A 9,200-nucleotide genomic window follows, 5' to 3' on the forward strand; every position below is an offset into this window, starting at 1 on the left:
TGGCCATCTTTAAATATGGGGCATGTACACTCACTGAGCTCTTTATTAGAAACACTTCTACACTCATTGTCCATTTTATCAGCTCCACTTACTATATAGGTGAACTTCGTGGTTCTACAATTACAGGCTGTAGTCCATCTGTTTCTCTGCATACTTTGTTAGCCCCCTTTCACCTTGTTTTTCAGTGGTCAGGACCCCCATGGACCGTCACAGAGCATGTATTATTTGGGTGGTGGATCATTCTCAGCACTGCAGTAACACTGATGTGGTGGTGGTGTGTTAGTGTGTGCTGTGCTGGTACAAGTAGATCAGACACAGCAGTCCTACTGGAGTTTTTAAACACCTCAGTGTCACTGCTGGACTGAGAATAGTCTACCAACCAAAAGAATCCGGTCAACAGTGTCCTGCGGGCAGCATCCTGTGACCACTGATGAAGGACTAGAGAATGACCAATATAAACTGTGCAGCAGCAGATGAGCATCTCTGACTTTACATCTATAAGGTGGATCAACAAGGTGGAAGTGTTTAATAGAGTGGACAGTGAGTGGACACAGTGCTTAAAAACATCAGCAGCACTGCAGTGTCTGATCCATTCACACCAGAGCAACACCGGTTGGCAATGGATATGGCTGAAACACCTGATCTCAATAATTAGGAGGGGAGTCCACATAAGTAATAAAAGAAGTAAAAAACATACTCTAGTTTTAATGTAAGTCAATGGAATCAGACTTTTTTCCAAGTAATTTTGTGCCGTTTCTTTTGGTCCATTCATTATGAAATTTACACACAATGTAAAGGCCATCAAGCATTTTCAAAAAAAAATTTATGCACCTTTGTTTTTTACACATAGGCCTGCTCCCTAATGAAGTAAACATTTGTACATAACAAAACTCTAAAGATATGCACATTATAAGCTATGCAGTAATGGCATTAAAACATGAAATTAATAAACAATATTGTTTACTGATACTTTAAAAACTATAATGAAAAGCAAACATAGTAACAGTTAAAACTGCTGGTATGTATTCAACCATGTATCAGACATTTACCTATGATCCATATGTTATGCACACGTTTAATATTTGATACATATATGCACACAACATACCAGATTTCTGTACAAGCATACGTTTTGCAACTTGTAAGTAATGTTACGTGTAAGCACATATTTTGGGTTTTTTGTGTTTGTGTGCGTGTCTCCGGGTCTCTCTCTTGACAGGTGTACCTGCTTTGCCATCAGTCATGTGATGAGGACCTCTGACCAGTCACAGGCCTCACTGGTTAAGTTTGGGGGGAGGAGCCTAAGCCTTATAAGAGGCCTTCACGATGGCTGAAGTGTGAGGGGACTGATCACATGTATGCTGTGGTTTTATGTGCTTGTTTTATGTATTTTACTGGTATGTCTTTTAACCTACTTTACCAGAGTTTGTTTCTTGTGTTGGGGTAGTACTTTGGTTTTGGTATTTTATCTGCACACTTAACTTTTGTTTACAAGAGACTGATTATTTATGCCACCTGGGGTTTCAAACAGGTAAGAGATGCATACCTATACATTTTGACCATATAGAAGTCTACTCTGTCTAGTTCCCTAGGTCAGAGGTTGGGCACTGCCATATGTACTCTTGATTTTTTTGGTCAGAAAACTAGAGTAGTTAGCTTTTATTTTGTGGGTTGGCTAAGTACTTTTTTTCAGTGTAGTTTTATTCTCTTTGGTGCTGTTCAGTTTCATTCATCCAGTGGGATACTAGATATTGTAGTGCTTTTTTTATTTATTTTTTTTTTAATAAAATGGCTTTAAAAGCTCTGTTCTCAGGCTTTTAACCTGTCATTGCCAGTTCAAGGTTTAATGTAGGGGTGTCTGATCTTATCTGCAAAGAGCTGGTGTGGCTGCAGGTTTTCATTTCAAACAAGCTGAAGCACACCTGATTCTATTTGTTTAATCAGTTGTTCTTAGTCTTCAAACATTTTGGGTGACCTCCTGCTTTGTTGGAGTGAAAACCTCCAGCCACACTGGCTCTCTGTGGATAAGATTGGACACCCCTCGTTTACTGCCACATGTTACTGATTACACAGTGCCCTAGACAAAATGTGGGGTTGTAACAGTAGTAATCCTTTGTTTTTGGTACCACTGTTAAAATGTGTCCAGACACCCCTTTCTTATGAGTAAGTTTGTCTACAGCTTCTGATTTAGTCCACTACTGGGTCTAAGATCATTGTATGTGACTTATGTTAACCTTCCAGTCAGTGTTTGGGACTCAGACACTACTTTTTTTAATTCAGACTAAAAACCTACTTGTCAGCCCTCTGGTAATTAGTTTTGTTAGATGAAAGGTGCAGATCTGGGGGTTCATGGACATTGAGTATTATGGTAAACTGTTGGTGTGGTCATCCTGCTGCTCTCATAGGTTCACTCAAGTTTGATGGTGGAGGAGGGGGGTGCTGACATCTCAGGGTGCCCTCATGTCTGTTACCTTCCTGCTCTTAGGTCTGTTACCTCCCTCTTAGGTTGTAATAGCCCAACCTAAAGGAGTTTCTGCTGCACTCTTAACTCTGTATACTGTAATCAGTCTGTATTAACAGAACTGACTTTCTATGAGTTGAACTGCCTATCCTGTGTGGCCTGATGGTCAGAGTGAGCAGTGTCCAATCTCCACCTACAGAACTAGCAGTTAGCTGACTGCTAACCTCATGTCTCATGCTTTTCCCCCCTCTCTTTCTCTCTCACACAGGTGTTCAGCTCACTCACTATGGTGTCCGCCTAAGATTGCACTCCACAGAGCTGGTGCGGCTGGACTGGCAGATCACTGCGTTCCTGGGGGGGAAAAACAGGACGAGCTCTTTCGTTAGAAGTCGCAGCTCAAAGCTGCCTGGGAAGTCCCCCCCCCCCTTAGCGGTTGCACCAGCCTTGTCTCTACGTACACCGGGAGACAACATTCTCATGCCAGCCCCGCAGCCACACCACCACCACAGCCAACTTTCATCTCCTGCAACTGTTTCACCATCCTCAGCTCACCACCTACGTCTGCGTCTTGGACCTCGTCGCCCGGCCCAGCGCTTTGGACCTCTACACGGAACTCGGTTTATGTTGTTGGTAGTTCTGTTGTCCACCATGTTAAAGTAAATGGTGTAATGGTGTCTTGTTTTCCAGGTGCTCTAGGTGTAGCCCCCCCCGACCATCGGCTCTCAACAGGTGCAACGCCTTCGGGACTGTGGTTATTCATGTCAGGACCAACAACATCTCTGCCTGGCGTAATGAGGTCCTGAAGGAGCACCGACGGACGCTGCTGGACACCACTAGGAAGGTGACGGACGCCAGGATCATCTCTGGAGCCCTTTCCACAGAAGGGGGTCTGAGTGGTTCAGCAGGCTTTTCACGCAGCAGTCCTGGCTCTGCGGCTGGTGCGCCGTTAACGGCCTAGGCGGCGTGGACAACCGGTCTTCAGTCTGGAAGCTGCCAGTGCTTTACGGGTGTGATGGTCTTCACACTAGTCATCTTGGATTAGCTGTCCTCGTGTAGCGTGCTTTGCTGTTTTAATTTCATAAACGGATCAGAACTTTTTGAGCAAAGTGAGATCTGCATCTGCATGTGGCAGGATGTTTAGAAGGACCAATAGTAAATTTATGGCTGACTGCTAAAGACACATCTCACAGCCCCCATTGGCTGCCCCCCCGCCCTGGCAACCTGGTGCAGAAGTGGGGAGGGGGGTGGCTCACCTCGGAACAGACCTACTTTGACCCAGAGGTCTGAAAACTTTCTTTTTCTTTTGACTAACAGTTTAAGGGCAACATAATGGAACGTCATGCCACCCCTTTATAAACATCCTGAAGAGACCTTTGGACATCACTGAAGTAAATTTTGGATACTGATAAATTGTGACTTTTGAAAATTCCTTTCCCTCTCTCACACCCATACATCTCGCCTTCCCCCACAAAGAGAGACATCTTATCTAAAACAAAGGCCAAGCATGGCCCACCAATCAACTCTGGGTGAGGGGACTGTTGACACCTCACAAATCCCTGAGCAGACCCCTTGGTGTTGCCAGATACTCAAGTGCATTCCTTCAGTATCATAAATTTGGGGTCTGTGCAGAGGCTAGGCTCCTGAGAGCCTTGCTTTCTGGCAAATTATTCACAATGTGATCTTTAATCAAGTATCAATCAAATGCCTTTCCTTTATCAAACTGTGAAGAAAACCTCTTACTGTTAACATGTTGCCTTGTCAGGTGTGAATTGGTTAATCCCTGCCAAAGGGAATTAATACCTAACTTTCTACACTGTTCTTTTATATTCTAGTAGTTATTTTGATTCTTGAATTGTAACCCTTCCTCACTGATCTAGGTTATTGTATTGATCTTGGATCATTCACAACCATGTTCATTTCACCCATTATAGTTTTTCTTTTTCTTTTGTTTGAGAAACAACCCATGTATTTCATGATCACTGTTAATATACTTATATCTGCTTTTCCTGCAAGTCTTGTTATTAGAAGGATTCTAAAGTTTGTAGCTTGTGACTATACCTTTGTAATCAATTGCTTTGTGTTTATATACCTCTATCAATAAATAACCCTTTATTACAGTCATCTGTCACAGTGTGCATATGAAACTTCAATTTGCTTCTGTTCCCTGGACCATGGTCAAGCCCTCACCTGAATTTAATTAAAATTCTGATTTGTAGACATGTCAATCTGTTCTAACAATCTTACTAAAGTCAAATTAACTTCTCGTAGTAGCAGCGTCAGCAGCTCTCACATTAAACTTGGTCAACTCTATATGATCCCTGGCACCCAAAGCAGTTACTGTAAATTAAATAATTACTGATGACCAACTTGATGTGCTGTCTGACTGAGATGTGGGTCAAACGGGGTGAATATTTAGCTCTAAACAAATCTACCCCACCAGGTTTATCCCAACCCGTGAATCAGTGGTAGAGGTGGTGGTGTAGCTATGATCTTTAACACAAATATAGGCATGACTCAAATTACAGGCCATGAATCAAACTCCTTTGAAGTCCTGAGTCTTAGAGTTGCCAGCCCCTGTCCTGCCTCTAAATTGAATTACTTTATATTATCTACAATCTATCATCCCCTGAGTCCTTACTCTGAGCTTCTTAGAGTTTGCAGAGTTTCTTACAAGTATAGCTCTCTGTGGATAAGGCTCTTATAGTAGGAGATTAACATTCATTTTGAGAATACCCCAGACCCTTTTAAATAAATTTTGAAGCACTTCTTGATGCCATGGGCTATACTCAAATGTGATGGGGCCTACACACTGCTGCAACCATACCTTTAGATTTAGTACTATCTCTGGGAATCTGGATAGAAAGCTTAACTGTCTCTCAGAATTGATGCATTTCTGATCATTACTTTTATGCATGAAGTAGTTTTGGATTGTTTGTGTACCATCCCACTATCACCATAAGTGAACCTTCACTGCCTCCACTATAGATGCTCTTATAAATGGCTTGCCAGATTTATCAAACGTCCCTTTGATCTTGAAATACTGAGATTCTGCAATCCACACTTCAGTTATCTCTTGATAATGTGGCACAGATTAAGATGAAAATTTGAAGAAAAGCTTGCACCATGGTACCACGACCATACACGTACACTAAAATGGCTCGTAAATTTGCCTATAGGTCTAATCACAGTATGATGCATGCCTTGCCTGGATCCTCCAGACTGGATAGGTTGTTGGTTGGTCCCTCCTGCCTGACCTGATGCTCCCCTGCCTCTCAGCCTGCATGACTAGAATTACCACAGTGAGCCATCAGCATCTGGCACTGATCATGAGCTCTATCTCTCACTGAGAACCTATGAAATGGTACTAACTTTACATTACTTCCTCCTGGATCATTCAGAATATTTCTGAAGTGTTCAAGCTCTAAGCTTTGTATCTTGTTAATCTCATTAGCTATGTCATTCTTTATCCGAGGTTGACCAGAGGAGGATGGGTTCCTCTTGGTTTCTTCCTCTTACTCCAAGGGAGTTTTTCCTTGCCACTGTCGCCTCTGGCTTGCTCATGCCTCTTGTAAAAAGTGCTTTATAAATAAACCTTGACTTGAAAAGTACTTTAGTTACAAATATTCTGAACAGAGGTGGGTGATGTACTATTTTTTTTTTCCCATATGATACATGCTTCATGAAAGTATACACGTATCATATTTTGACTAATAAAAGGCACAAGTAGTGCCACATTGGTCAGTGTTCACAAGTATCTAGACACCTATTCTAATTGAATTTAGTGACTTTAAGATGCACTCATTAGACACAGGTGTTCAGCTTGTGTAATTTCCATAGAAAAGCCAATGGGACACTCCAGAACAGCACGTGAGCCTAAGGTCACCATGCTCAATGCAAAGCGTCAGCAGTGGGTTGTGGAGCAGTGACAATGTATTCTCTGGAGTGAATAAGCTCCATCCAATACCACCGGAATGAGCTGAAGTGGTGTTTGTGATCTAGAGCTAATCACCTAACATCACTTTCTGACATCACTAATGCTTTTTGAGGCTGCAATCAAATCATCACATCTAGTGTAAAGCCTATCCAGAAGAGTAGAGAGAGAGGGAGGACAAATCTTTCAGATCCTTGTCTTGCTGCAGAGCCTAGTGGTGCTTGAGCTTCAGATCATGGACTGATGACTGTGCATTCACCCTCAGGAGTGTCTGGGAGGAAACAGAACTCATGGTTTGTCAGTTACGGCATGTCGCTCAGGCCCTGAAACAGCAAAGCGTTCACACTACCATCACCATGTATGAGGAATTTTGGTAGGATGGCCATTTCTGGGAAGATTCACTAGTGTTCCATATTTTCTCCATTTGGGGAAATAATGGGGGATAATGGCTCGCTCTGTGGTAGACTGGACTCCTAGAGCCTTAGAAATGGCTTTGTGACCCTTTCCAGACTGATATATTTCAGTGACTTTCATCCTTTTTGGAATTTCTACTGATCATGGCATAACGTGCTTCTTAAGAATTTTAGTCTCATTCACGTTGCTGGAAAGGTTTAAGTGATGACCAGTTTCTACAGGGCTGGCAGTATTCAAGCCTGGGTGTGCTTAGTTTAACTGATCTCAATTATCAACTCACTTGGGTTCAGTGGTTGAGCAACTAAAGGCGGCAATTACTTTTTTTATACAGGGCCAGTTGGGGTTGAATAACTTTCTTCTTTCAATAAGTAATTTGATCATTTCAAATCCAATTGTTTTTTCATTACAAAATGCAATTAAAAGATGGGGCTTTTTTTGTACTACACCCTTCTTGCTAGAATGCAAGCTACCTTAACCCTCTACTGTACACATTAGAAGAGAATTCTATTTAATGTTAAATTCACTTTTCTTGCATAAATTTACCTGATTATTAAATTCAAAAACTATGTGTGCAAGAGAGGGTACTTTTGGGGTATGTTACCTTGAGGCAACATTGTGCAACAATGAGAAGAAATGATATAAAGTCATGTGCTTGTGACTGGCTAAATCCATTCCACTCTCACACAATATTGCTTCTAGGCAACAAACATATTTCTGCAAAATCTTATAACATAAAATTGATACTGAATGTTAAAAAAAGTTTAAAAGTGGCCTAAGAGACAGTATGACCAAATACATGCTTTTTATTAATTTACTCAACGTCTTCCCTATACATAACCTTGTTGTTGTCTTGAAATATGTATTATATAATGTTATTGTAAAGTGAGGAAAATGGGTTTGTTGCCCTGAGGCAACATTGTGCAGTAGAGAGTTAAGATGCAACTGTAACAATAATGCAACCCTTTCTGGTACGACACAGAACAATGGTTTTTACTTCTTTAAAATTCTTTAAAGCCTTATACAACAGGTCTTCATAATGAAGAGGAAATATTGAACCATTCAAAGAACTATGTATTCAAATGGTCGTTTGAGTTGTCATAGTTCTATACATAATCACTCCCTTTACTAAAAAAACCCTTTTTTAGGAATGTAGTTGCAGAACACACAAACTAAACATAGATTTGCTATAAACATTTTACTGACTCGTTTTAAACATTTGCCTCTTATAATTATATATGGTGGTTTCTTCACCACTAGAATGCCAAGAATGTGCTGGTGTTATTTTCCATACCACAGACAACCCAGTGTTTTCACTCTGCATGTTTATATGTGGTGACCTATGTGGTATCTGTGAATAACTTTAGAAAGAACTTACAAAGAACGAAAGTGTGCATTTAAAAAAAAAGCACTAAGCTATGTTAGATATTCCCCATCTCTCCACCCACAGCATGCAGCACAGGAAACACTGTGGATGGTGAGGGGCACACTAGTTCACACAGGATCTGCAACTAGTCCAGACATCCAGCTCAAGAGGAACACACCGATCTTGACTGGCTACTTATGCTGTCCCCTGCTGCTCCAGCCAGGAGGTTTAGGAGGAGCAGGGGTCCTAGTCATATGGACAGTGAGACCAAATGACACTGGGAATACAGTGATGAAGACAGCATGACCGAATTGGTTCCTTTATGCAGAAGGAACAGGCAGTAGAGAGATGAGCAGGAACTCACATCTATGAGTTCCATTTTGTCAATTAAAAAATAATAATAATAAAATTCCAGTGTTAACCTTTGTGTTTATGTTCTTTCACAACAAGAAAAAAAGCCAATAACTAGTGATGTCCACTGACCTCTAAAAAATATTTAGCATTAAAACTGATCGTTGAATTTTAAAATTCTTGATTTGAGGGTTCAAAATTTCATACAGAGACTAATTGTTAAGACCTGTCCAGGGTGTATCCTGCCTTCCACCCAATGACAGCTGGGATAGGCTCCAGCACCCCACCGCGACCCAGAAGGATAAGCGGTTTAGATGATGGATGGATGGATGGACTAATTGTTAAGCAGTTGGTTAGAAGTTGGTCAAAAATGAAACACCAAAATATTATCTATTTAATAGTATCTCACTTCTCAGCTACCGAATTATTCCTTGAACAGAGTGTTTCATCACAGATTGGAGACTGGGGCCAACACATACAAATACTGGATCTGTTGGGGGTACAAACCATGCTTTGTCCAGTAGCAGATTCCTGCATCAATGCAGCACTTTTTGCATTGGACATCTATAATATCAATGTTTCTCATAAACAACAACAATGACATTGTTTATCATAACGGAATCTGCAGGTCATGATGAGCTCCGGGGCAAAACTTTCTACACAATAAATCAAATTACATC

The sequence above is a fragment of the Colossoma macropomum genome, unplaced genomic scaffold (assembly GCF_904425465.1).
Source record: "Colossoma macropomum unplaced genomic scaffold, Colossoma_macropomum, whole genome shotgun sequence".
Taxonomy (NCBI): Eukaryota; Metazoa; Chordata; class Actinopteri; order Characiformes; family Serrasalmidae; genus Colossoma; species Colossoma macropomum.